Raw genomic sequence first — 13500 nt, forward strand, 5'->3', positions numbered from 1 at the left:
AGTTGATGATAATACCGGTGATTTTATGGATGTACGTGGGTCTTCGGAACTTTCTGGCCCTTTGCCTTTTGCTAGTTTGGTTGGGGAAGTGACAGATGGGGAGTCCAGTGAGGACCCTCTTGCCGGGAACAGAGACATAGTAGTTAGAACTGAAAGCGTGCCTGACCTGGAGGTAAAGAAGGATCTGTTTGCGTCTGAACAGTTAAAGGATCCTACCTTAATAAAGGCTAGAGAGAATGTTAAGATTGTTAATGGGGAACCTGTGGTACCAGGTGACAGGGTTACGTATCCCCACATGGCCATCTGTAATGAGCTCTTGTACCACATTGTCAAAAGGGGTGAGGATGTGGTGGAACAGCTGGTAGTTCCCCAGCCTTATCGGAGAACGGTACTAGATTTAGCTCATAGTCACGTTACCGCAGGACATTTAGGGGCAGAAAAAACCACTGAAAGAGTTTTACAAAGGTTCTTTTGGCCAGGGGTTTATAAAGAAGTGTCTGAATATTGTTCTTCCTGTCCTGAATGCCAGTATCATGCCCCTAGACCCCATTTCAGGAGCCCACTAGTTCCCATGCCTATTATAGAGGTCCCGTTTGACAGAATAGCCATGGATCTCGTGGGGCCCTTGTTAAAGTCTGCTCGGGGCCATCAGTATATCCTGGTAATTATGGACTATGCCACTCGATATCCTGAGGCTGTCCCTTTACGCACTATCACAACCAAGGCGATAGCTAGGGAGCTGGTGCAGGTATTTAGTAGAGTGGGAATACCAAAAGAAATTTTGACTGACCAAGGTACTCCATTTATGTCAAGGATCATGAAAGAATTGTGCAAGTTATTTAAGGTCACTCACCTCAGGACGTCCATCTACCATCCCCAAACTGACGGGTTGGTGGAAAGGTTTAATAAAACATTAAAAAGTATGTTAAAAAAGGTTGTTGAGAGAGATGGGAAAAACTGGGATTGTTTGTTGCCCTACTTGTTAATGGCCATCAGAGAAGTTCCTCAGTCCTCTACGGGGTTTTCTCCATTTGATTTGTTGTATGGTAGACACCCCAGAGGGCTGTTGGATGTTGCCAAAGAGACGTGGGAAGGACAGCCCACTCCTTATAGAAGCGTTATTGAGCATGTAACACAAATGCAGGATAGGATTGCAGCCGTGGTACCTGTTGTCAGAGAGCACATGGAACAGGCCCAAAGTGCTCAACAGAGGGTCTATAACCGGAGTGCCAAGATACGGGAATTTGCTCCTGGAGATAGAGTTCTTGTTTTGGTACCCACTGTGGAAAGCAAATTCCTAGCTAAATGGCAGGGTCCATTTGAGATTAGGGAAAAAGTGAATGAGGTTAATTACAAAGTATACCAGCCGGGAAAGAGAAAACCCGAACAGATCTACCATGTTAACTTAATCAAACCCTGGAAAGATAGGTTGTCTCTGTCAGCGGAGCCTTGCCCTTCGGTGTCTTCACCCCGGTTGCTTCCCGCAGTGAAGGTGTCAGAGACATTATCAGCTGATCAGAACAATCAGGTTAAAGAATTTCTCATCCAAAATAGGGAGGTATTTTCAGAGCTGCCTGGCCGAACGACCATAATAAAACATGACATTGTCACAGAACCAGGGGTCAGGGTTCATTTAAAGCCATATAGGATTCCTGAAGCTCAGCGAGAAGCTATTTCTAAGGAAGTTAAAACCATGTTAGAACTTGGAGTCATAGAGGAGTCTAACAGTGAGTGGTCCAGTCCCATAGTGCTCATCCCGAAGCCCGACGGTAGCATACGCTTCTGTAATGACTTTCGTAAGTTAAATGAGGTGTCCAAGTTTGACGCATACCCCATGCCCCGTGTGGATGAGCTTGTAGAAAGGCTGGGAACAGCCAGGTTTCTCACCACATTGGACCTGACCAAAGGTTACTGGCAAATACCTTTATCTGATAGCGCCAAAGAAAAAACAGCCTTTTCGGTTCCGGAGGGGCTGTACCAGTATAAGATGTTACCCTTTGGGTTGCATGGGGCTCCAGCAACCTTTCAACGGGCGATGGATAAAATTTTGAGGCCCCATAGAAAATATGCAGCTGCCTATTTGGATGATGTGGTAATTCACAGTACAGACTGGGGGTCACATTTGGTTAAAGTACAAGCAGTACTGGACTCAATCAGAGAGGCAGGGTTAACTGCTAACCCAAAGAAGTGCTGCCTCGCAATGGAGGAGGTCAAATACTTGGGCTTCACCATAGGCAGAGGTCTGATTAGGCCCCAATTGAATAAAGTTGATGCTATTCAAAACTGGCCTCGTCCAGTGAATAAAAAACAGGTAAGGGCTTTTTTGGGAATTACTGGGTACTATAGACGGTTTATTCCTAATTTTGCGACCACAGCGGTGCCGTTGTCAGACCTTACCAAAGGGAAGCAGTCAAATGTGGTGAAATGGAACCCTGATGCAGAAAAGGCGTTCCAAGCGTTAAAAGTGGCTTTGTGTTCACAACCGGTGTTGATAACACCAGATTTTTCAAAAGAATTTGTGGTACAGACAGATGCCTCAGAGGTAGGGATAGGTGCTGTGCTGTCCCAAACCAGAGATGGGGACGAACACCCTATCATTTATTTGAGTAGGAAACTCAATGAGCATGAAAAAAGGTATGCCATTGTGGAAAAGGAGGCTTTGGCCATTAAGTGGGCACTAGATACCTTGAGATATTACCTCTTGGGTAGACAATTCAGACTAGTGACAGACCATGCCCCTTTAAAATGGATGTATGTAAATAGAGGCAAGAATGCTCGTGTAACTAGATGGTTTCTAGCGTTGCAGGACTTTAAGTTTACTGTCGAACATAGACCGGGAACACAATTGGCCAACGCAGATGCATTGTCTCGCATCTTCTGTTTGGGGGCTACAAGTGTTCCGGCCCCTAGGTCGAAACAGGGGAGGGGGATATGTGACAAGAACACTGGGATAGTGTTTGAGGGCAGGTATATTTGTCCCAGGTTCTTGTCTTACATGTTTTAGAAAATGTTAACTTCTAGGAAAAATGCTTTTTGTTTTGTCTGAACCTTTTCAGTTTGCTGTAAAAGCTGGGTAAAGGCTCTGAGAGAGAGATAAGGCGAGTTCTAGACATTGGGCCCAGTTCGGGTCTTTGGCCTCACAGAGGGCTAATCAGGGTTTCAGCTGTGTAAGAGTGATATAGTGCTTCTAACCTGATTAGTATGGGCAGACTGCCTGGGAAGGCTGCAGGATCTGTGTGTGAGAGACACGCTTTCTGATGCAAGTAAGCTATACAGTATGTACTGAAGAACTCTGTGTTTTGTTTAGTGACAGTTAGGAACATCTTATGTTTAGTTAGTGCCGGACAGGCAAGGTATTTTTATTTTGGGGTTTGTTTTATTTTCTGTTTCAATAAAACTGGCCGGGGTCAGTTGTACCAGAAACTGGACTTGTGTTGTTCCTCAACTGCTGCGTGCTGCCATATTCCCCAGGAAAAGGCACCTTGCACCCCTACAGTGTTACAACTTATATATAGCATATGGAGAGACTCGGCACTCACTTGTGGGTAGCAGATACTTGCTGCGGTGCCATCCAGGGAATAAACACTCCTGTAACAGTACTTGGTAATGGCGGCACTCAGCAGACTCTTCAAAGATGCAAAAAGCCTTTTTTTTTCGGTCCTACGCCGTTTCGGGGAAACCCCGTCTTCAGGGACAAACAGTACATACAAAGGTGCAAACAGAGAATACTTATATACCCCCCTAAATAGTTCTAAAGAGTGCTCATAATGACTAACATTACTCACCTGTCCGGCGCTGTCATTCCCGCCGCGTCTGGCCGCTGTTCATGCGGGTCTCCTGTGGATGACGTCAGCGGTCAGCGCCGGACAGCGTGAGCCACTAGAAACGATCAGTGCGGGTGTTGCTAGGCAACTCTTGTACATAACAACAAGATAAGAGGAAGTTAAAAGTACATACACGTGAAAAATAAAAACGGATCCCTAACTGACATTAACAACATACATATACTACAATTAAAATAGAAAGGAATTGGTTCCACTGGAGGTTACTTTATGATACTAAACATCATCACCAAGTAAGTGACGCTAGATGTTATTAAGCAAGGATATCCTATACAGGTGCATAAGGAACACTATGTCAACTTTTACTAAATAAGTCTGTCATGAAACATCCAAAGCCTATAAGTCATAACTCACTAACCCACTGTTGACAGGATAAATTGTAATTGGACCCTGTCTAATATAATGACAAACTGTTAAGGTACTTGTGGGGATATTTACAGAAAACACTGGAGACCTAAGGTCTCATTCAGGCCGCCAGAAGAGATTGTATTTAATTCATAAATCCAGCGGCTCTCCCTCTGCATAAGGATCTTATTGCGGTCCCCCCCTCTATGTAGTGGGGGTACATGATCTATAATGATGGCGCGTATGCTGGCTATATTATGTTTAGCCAACAAGCAGTGACGTGACACTGGTTGTTCACTCATCCCTTTTTCCACAGCTTGCTTAGTAGCACTTCTATGAAGGGCCATTCGTTCACGGAATTGGCGCTGCGTCTTACCGTCGTAGGCCAGACCGCACGGACATTTCAACATATATATCACATGGGTGGTCGTACAAGTCACTCGGTGACGGATTTTGAATATTTTACCTGTGTGGGGATGATAAAAATTGTCCCCTGTCAGTAAGGTATTACACGTAGAGCAACCTAAACAGCGGAAACAGCCCTCCTTAGGACGTAAAAAGTGGGTCTGTTGTTGTCTGGTAACTGGAAATACATCTAATTTAACAATTCTGTCTCCAATATTAGACCCCCTGGTATAGCTGGGTAATACCCTGGAATCCAGTAAGCCTGGTAGGGTTTTATCTGTATTAACTATAGGCCACAACTTCTTAACCTGTCGTGTAATCGCTGTGGTCGCAGCTGTAAACTTGTTAACCCATGGAATTATTTGGGACCTATGTTTTTCATCCTCCAAAGAAGGTTTATTCAATAAAGAATCCCTAGAAAACTTCATCACTTTATGCTTGCTAGCCAATAATTCCTGTCGTGGGTAACCCCGTTGTTCGAATTTCTGGACCATCTGGTCCATAGTAATTTCAACCTGTGTTGGGTCTGAAATAATTCTTCTTGCGCGTAAAAATTGTGATTGGGGCAACCCCTTGCGTAATGAAAGGGGGTGTGCGCTTGCATGGTGTAAAATTGAATTACGGTCTGTAGGTTTAGTATACAGGGTTGTTTGCAACTGACCTGCATGTATTGAAATGATGACATCCAGAAAGTGTATTTCCAGATGTGACACCTGGTATGTAAATTTCACCGGGCTCACTGTATCATTATGATCATTTAATAAACATTCAAGTTGTTCCTGGGGCCCCCGCCAGAAAATAAGGAGATCATCTATGTACCTCTTATAGAAGTACATAGATGAGTTAGAAGGAGCATCAAACAATGTTTGTTCTATGGAGTACATATAGGCATTGGCGTACGATGGGGCCACAGGGGACCCCATCGCACAGCCAAGTACCTGCAGGTATATACGACCATCAAAAGTAAAATAGTTGCGTGTCAATACCAGAGTAAGTAATTTCAGAAAAAAGTCCACTGCTGGCCCTTGATAATCAGGATTGTCAGTGATCAGACGGCGAACAGCCTCCACACCTGCACTATGTGGGATGCAAGTGTAGAGGCTGGTCATGTCAGCACTGCACAAAATTAAGTCATCCGGTGGTGTGCCCAGAGTTTGCAGACACACCAATAGGGATGTAGTATCTTTAAGATATGAGGGGATCTTCTGAATACAGGGATTTAGATATGCATCTAAAAAGATGGCTATTGGGTGATACAGGGATTGTATGGCCGACACTATCGGTCGGCCAGGTGGATTGGATAACGACTTATGTACTTTAGGTACAGTGTAGAACAACGGGGTCTTAGGGTGTTCCACCGTCAAAGCTCGTTTTTGTTCACTGGATAGTATCCCTGAATCACTAGCACTAGTTAACAATTCATCTAACTCCTGTTTAAATCTTTCTGTCGGGTCATAAGTCAAAAGGCTGTAAGTCTGTTGATCCGATAGTTGGCGTTTGCTTTCTGAAACATAGTCGGACAAGTCCTGAATGACTATAGCGCCCCCCTTGTCCGCACTGCGTATTATTATATCAGTCAGAGTGCTAATCGTTTCTAGTGGCTCACGCTGTCCGGCGCTGACCGCTGACGTCATCCACAGGAGACCCGCATGAACAGCGGCCAGACGCGGCGGGAATGACAGCGCCGGACAGGTGAGTAATGTTAGTCACTATGAGCACTCTTTAGCACTATTTAGGGGGGTATATAAGTATTCTCTGTTTGCACCTTTGTATGTACTGTTTGTCCCTGAAGACTGGGTTTCCTCGAAACGGCGTAGGACCGAAAATAAAAGGCTTTTTGCATCTTAGAAGTGTCTGCTGAGTGCCGCCATTACCAAGTACTGTTACAGGAGTGTTTATTCCCTGGATGGCACCGCAGCAAGTATCTGCTACCCACAAGTGAGTGCCGAGCCTCTCCATATGCTATATGGGATACCTCTGTCAATACTTCTGAGCCACAGAGTTTGAGGTAATCTCCTGGCTATGGCACCTATGGGACTTCTACATATGTCTTATTAAACACCTATCCTGGATACAGGCTCAAGCATTTATAGTGCTAGTTGGGGAGGACTTCCATTGGAGTGTTATACAGCGCTGTGCTGTGTCAACACACACACCTACAATATGACAGACAATAATGCCGACATGGAGTCAGCATGGGAACTGGCACAAGCTGATGCTAAGGAACGCTTCAGCTTCTCAGATGCAGAGGCTCAGGCCATTCTAATTACGAGGAAATTGGAAGATGACCCTCAGGCCACCTCTAAGGAGGAGTTATTTCGGCAATGGCAGCGACTCAAGCAACGTGAATGTGATTTCATGTACCACGGGATTAGCCTATCTGACTATTATCGTAATAATCAGATTCCACGAGGCTTTAGGATCCGGAACACCCCCACTATAGGGCGTTATAGCATCCCTTTTTGCCGGAAATGGATAGCTATATTAAACAAATGTTCCATGGACCTCTTACTCCTAGTAGTGGAAGAATCAACGCGAGAACTCACGGTGATTAAAGAACAACTGGTGGAGTTTGAAGCGTCCCATAAAACCACACTGGCACAGGACACCACCACTAACTGGTTGGAAAAATTACAAGTTCACATGGATCAATACAGGAGTGACCTTATTAAATAAAAGAAAGAAAAATTATATAAAGTCCAGCAAGATTACCAACAAAGAAGAGTATACTCCTGGTTGAACAACACGGGTACAACACAAGATCGACCATATCACAACAGAAGATATCGACGTCGACAAAACTACCCAGATCAGTCAGGGGCGAGCACCACAGCTAGTGACGGAGAGGCCAGCAATGGATCATCAACTTCAGGAAAAGCAGCCTTCCCTTTAGGCATGGCCACTCGTTCAGGCGTTCCGCCAAAACCCCTCCGCGGACGAGGAGGGCGGGGCAAAACAAAAGGCTACAACACAAGACGGCCTCCGCGTTAACTACGGACTTGGTCGTTAATCTGTCCTCCAGCCCATTAACTGAAATTGAATATAAAATCTTATCAAAAGGCTTATCTTTCGTGCCCACTGTCAAACCTGATCCGTTCATGTCCAAGGTGGAGAACTATAAGTTCAACAGGTCCTTGCGGTTAAAAGAACATTTTGGAGTGAGCACTCATGCTACACCAGATACTCCAATTCCGGAGAAATTGAAGAAGATCATGCCCAGGTCCAGATTTGACCCAAAAACAAATAGCCCGTGATAAAGCTGAATATTTATCGTATATAAAACCCTTTGTGAGGTCTAAGAACACTGTACGCTATTTACGTATGAAGTACCGTAAGGGTACGCTTGTTGCGTAACAATCGCTTAGCCGTGGTCGAGACGCTCAAGCGTCACGTTCGCTCACGGCCAAGAGATCACAGGCAGGCACGCTATTGGCTGCTGACTAACATAATGGTTCACTATAGCGTAACGGACGCTGTATCGGGAGCGGGCTGCTCGAGCGATACAGACGCTCACGAGAATACGCTGTTGGTATCGGGCACACTTATAGGTGAGCGACTACCGTAATGCTACGCTATCAGCGTAGCGGACGCTCGAGACCACGAGGAGATCACGAGCGGCGCTGACACTCACAATGTTAAACCTTTAAATCTAAACCATAAACAATGTAATATGCTGTAAAACCTTTGTGTAGAGATAGGGTGTAGATGCAACCTAGTGTAACCTTATTAACTTAAAAGCTGTTTGAGCGTCACCGACGCTCTGAGAATACTAGACACTATAAGAAATACACAGATACCTGGGCTTAGGGTCCAACGCCTAATATGTATATATTTTGAATGATAAACTTGCAAAAGAATTAATACAAATACAAATCATACACTACAATATAACATAGACTACCTAACCAGATAACTACACAGGAAATATAATACAATTACTATTTAAAGGAAAATAAGAGAGAAAGAGGAGAAGGGAGAGGGAGAGAGAGATTGACCCACAATAACAAGAAGATCAATATAGTTGCGGAGAAACACTTACGCACAAAGGGAAACGATCGCATGCGCCTCGATATCCAGCTCCCGATTATCAGCAATGAGAACCGTTGAAGAGAGTGAACTGGATATGGTCGGCCTGCCTATTTATGCCCCACACACAATGCAATTCAATGGTCCCTACAATCTCATTGTTCATTGGACACAGGAATTCGGCTTCGCATTATAACAAAAGGTCATAGGTTGATTCATACAGGTGGGCTGTGACTGCTTCCAACTGTTCAGGTGGGTGGGACACTGAGTTTCCCGCCGCATGACTAAATAAGAACAAATAATAGTAAATGGACATAAACTTCTTATGTCCATAACTATTCGCACGAGCGATTAATCCGCTCCAAACCAACACCGGAATATTGCTATTTAAATACTCTTCCGATGGGTACCAAACACCACTGTATGACCCCTGTTAGACCCTTCGTACAATACAAAGAGGGATCTCTCTGTTCAGGAACATGCTATGTTAACTAAACTTTCAGAATCTATCAAAGGGACCATGATCTACAAAATACATTATATATTGAAAATATGTAACGATTGAGTCGCACGCTACGATCACATAAACTCTACCGTAAATACGCATACCGTGCGCCTGCGGGTGCCCGCGACTGTGAGTATGCGCACGTACGGGAGAGCGCACGCATGCGCAGCACGGACCTGTGTGAGGTGCAAATATGGTAGTGTGCATAGAGATATTTTTCTGACTTTGACAGTCCACCCTTTGGCAGTCAACAATAACTGCCACCTTCTAAAACATTTCAAAAAGAGAAAAATATATGTCAGGGGTTAATACATTTACATGGTTGGGTAGGGGAGGAGAGGAGAAGGTAGGAAAAGGGTATGACCTAGTGAGATAGCAGAAGCATGTGTGTATGAATCCGTGCTTGGGGGTCATGTATCATCGTGCCGTACGTGTTTTAAATCAAGCTTCGAGGTATTGCGAAGTATACATTTGAATTCCTTCTTATCCCGTGGTACGGGTCTGTGGATGGGCTGTCAAACTTTACCGAGCTCTTTTCGGCTTTGGTTGTAACAAAATGGGGGAGCACATTTTAGTTGATGATACATGAATGGGGGAGATATGTGATTGCTGATATCTGTGCCTGTATTCCCTATCGACTATGTGTGTCATTACCTGAGGGTTGTAGAAATGAAGAAAAGACATAATTACGGTAAATGCGGTGGTATTCTATGTCAGGTAAATGTACATTCGTCGATTGAGGTCTTGTTTGGTGTCTGTTGAATGCAGTCTTCTTTGTGCTTTTGCCCATAAGGTGCGAGCAAAAGCTGTCAATGTCCATAGATTTACAAAAGTGTTGGGCTAGCGTAATTTTAAAATTTCTAGGGAAACTGGGGATCCATGGCATAGTTCATAAAAAATCTGTGTATCAGGTTGTCAAAACTTCTTCTTTAATCCCTCTGTTGTCTGTATATCGGCTCATCAAATTCCTCGTCCAAGTGGGTCTTTTTACCTTGGAGGAAACGGAAAAACAGGTGAAAGAAACGGACCGTAGAAATCGCATTTTCATCACATCATTGTTTCTACATTTGGGTCATAAATCAAGTCCATTGGAATTACAGTTTCCCTGCTCCTTAAACTCATTACCCTAGTACGACGATTGCACCTCATTAAAGCCTGACCGCATCTAAATATCAAACCGATCGTTATGATAACACCTAAGATACATAGGAGAAACTTCCCAACATCCATTATGACTCCTTGAGCCCAGTTTCCTAAACCAGAGAACCAATTTCGCGGGTTCAACCATGACACCCAACCAGTCAGCTCATTACCTACAGCAGCAAGAGTGAGATTGTGTCTCCTGCGAAATTCCCACTTCAGTTGGAGAATATCGTCCATCTTTTGGTCTATGACCTCGACCGGGTCCTCGGTGCTATTCGTAATATATGTGCAACATTTCACGCCGTATTGTGTTGCCAGTGTGACACAATATCCGCCTGTCACTGCTGTGAGGTAATTAAGAACCATTCTATGCTGTACCAGTTCTGTTTTATAAGCTTGAAGTTCCCTTCCAGTATACCTAAACGTGTCATCATACATTTCAGTGATATTATCTAACAAATTGGCGAGCGCAGATATGTATTTATAATTCAACACTCCTCTAGCGGTGCGAGTGATATCTAACGCGATTAGAAACTGAATCCCGGTGGATTCATGGATCATGTCAGAGGCCGGATGCTCTGTTCTTTCTATCAGGTGTCGTTTAACTACGTGCTCGTAATGGGTGTGAGTATAAGGAGTTTGGGCAACACGGTGTATGTCTTTCATTTTGTCATGTGATACAGTCATTACTTCAGGCAGTACTTTTCCAATATAACACAATCCTTCAGAGTTTGGGGCAAGCCACTTATACGCCTTTCTCCCGCATATGAAATATGCATCATCGGGGAGAACATATGGGACGGAGTAGGACATAACCATATTACACACCTTCCATGTGAAATCTCCTAACCCTAATTCTTCCATCTGCTTAGTACACGTATCAGGTTGTACGATATGTGCACAGTATCCTGGTGATACCTCTCCAACTCTCGTAATCCTATTTCCTAAGGTATACCTATACCGGAAAGATTTTCCTCTACTGGCTATGTGGCGTATAAGCTCTGTATCTGTAGGCATTCTATCTGCTCTATGCGAAAAGGTCATGGTCTGATTACTCCATGACACTTCCCAATTTCCCGGCTTTCGGGGATTGGAGATGTTAAAACATAATAGGGACCTATCCACATGGTATTGGTGGAGCTTCAAACTAGGAGGGCTGGAGATATTAAACCTCCTGTCCACCGGTCTCCCACCACTTAACTCAAGTACCTCCCCTAACGTTAAAGGAAATGGTACTAGCCCTGATTTGCTATGACCTTGAGGTACTTGAGAGCATACCCAACAATCTGTTTTATTTAACACACTACCCACTAAGGAGTGATAGTCACTCAATGGATGCCGGTCCATATGGATATTAAAACTGGATTGGCATTTCTTTATGCACCCATCCTCAATGACATTGTTACAGAGCCGACAGATACAGTTTTCTTCAGCTAACAATCCTTCACAATTCCTTCTATGGTCAATGCTATCGGATCGTTTTCTGATACTCGCCTTTGCTTGTTGATTATGTTGTTCTTGGAAAACTACGCCTCCATCTCTGTCATCAGACCCCATTCCAGAACCTCTCTCGACCTCCATGGTACTCTCGCCGGAACAGACTGCTCTGGTCAACATCATGGTCAACAGGAAAATCCGGATCACAGTCTCTTGGGGCAAGTCCATCTTGTAGGAGGAAACGGAGAAGAATGAGAAGGGGGAAAAAATAATTTGAAGGAGAGGGGATGGGAAGTTGGAGAAAAACAATAAAAGGGAACAGGGGATCGACAACTGCTTTTGGTCTTGTGATTTTCAATGCTCAGGTGCCGCCTTAATCCTCCTGGAACAGACACTCCAGTGATACAACCTCTACCGTCTGTTCCTTATCACGGGACCTCTCTGGATCAGCAACCTTTTTACAGTGGGACGAATGAACCCAAGTCTCTCTCTCAGCAACCTTCAATGCTGTAGTGCTAGTCAATAAGACCTGGTATGGTCCTTCCCATCTGTCAATAAGGCAACCTGAGCGTAGAAAATTCCGTATCATTACATAATCCCCAGGTTCAATGTCATGACAATTACTATCTGGTAAATCAGGAATCACTAACTTCAGATTATCATTTTGATTCCTCAACTGTTTGCTCATGTTAATCAAGTATTTTACAGTCACTTCATTGTTACACTTCAAATCATCCTGAGGGTTAATCATAACATGCGGTTGTCGACCAAACAAGATTTCAAAGGGAGACAGATTAAGAGGGGACCTGGGAGTGGTTCTGATGCTGTACAGTACAATGGGTAAAGCTTCTGGCCATGTCAATCCTGTCTCTGCCATCACTTTACTCAGTTTATTTTTAATAGTGCTGTTCACTCTTTCCACTTTCGCACTCGCCTGTGGACGGTATGGAGTGTGCAGCTTGCTATCAATTCCCATCAATTTACACATTCCTTGAAAGACATCACCTGTAAAATGGGTACCCCTATCACTTTCGATAATTCTAGGGATACCATATCTACATACAAATTCCTGCACATTTTTCTTAGCAGTAAACATAGCGGTATTTGTGGCCGCTGGAAATGCTTCGACCCAATTTGAGAAAACATCTATACAAACAAGTACATATTTCAAATTTCGACAAGGGGGTAATTGAATAAAGTCAATCTGTATTACCTGGAAAGGGCCGCCGGCAGGTGGGATATGAGATGGTTCTGTAGGTATTGCCTTTCCGATGTTCTTTCTCAGACAGGTAAGGCATGACATTGCCCTTTTACTCGCATGAGAAGAAAATCCTGGGGCACACCAATATGCTCTTACCAACTTGCACATCCCTTCCTTGCCCAGATGAGTCAGCCCGTGAGCTGCCTCAGCTAAGCATGGAAGGTATGCTTTGGGGGCCACTGGTTTACCGTGTCCATCCGTCCAGAGTCCTGAGGACTCCTGACCATATCCCTTTGCCTTCCAGACTGCCTTTTCCTGTGTGGAACACAAATTTTGCATCTCACACAACTTCTGTGTGTTGATGGTATTAAATACCATCAGTTGTGTGGTGTCTGTCTGTCTGGGGGTAGCAGCTGCTAATTTAGCAGCTTCGTCTGCTCGGCTGTTACCAAGTGATACTGGGTCTTGGCTATATGTGTGTGCTTTACATTTGATAACAGCCACTCTATCGGGTTCCTGTATCGCTGTTAGAAGCCTTTTTATGTGAGCTGCATGCGCTACTGGTGTACCAGCTGCCGTCATGAAATTTCTGAGGC

Source organism: Pseudophryne corroboree, chromosome 6, assembly GCF_028390025.1.
Source record: "Pseudophryne corroboree isolate aPseCor3 chromosome 6, aPseCor3.hap2, whole genome shotgun sequence".
In the NCBI taxonomy this organism is placed as follows: domain Eukaryota; kingdom Metazoa; phylum Chordata; class Amphibia; order Anura; family Myobatrachidae; genus Pseudophryne; species Pseudophryne corroboree.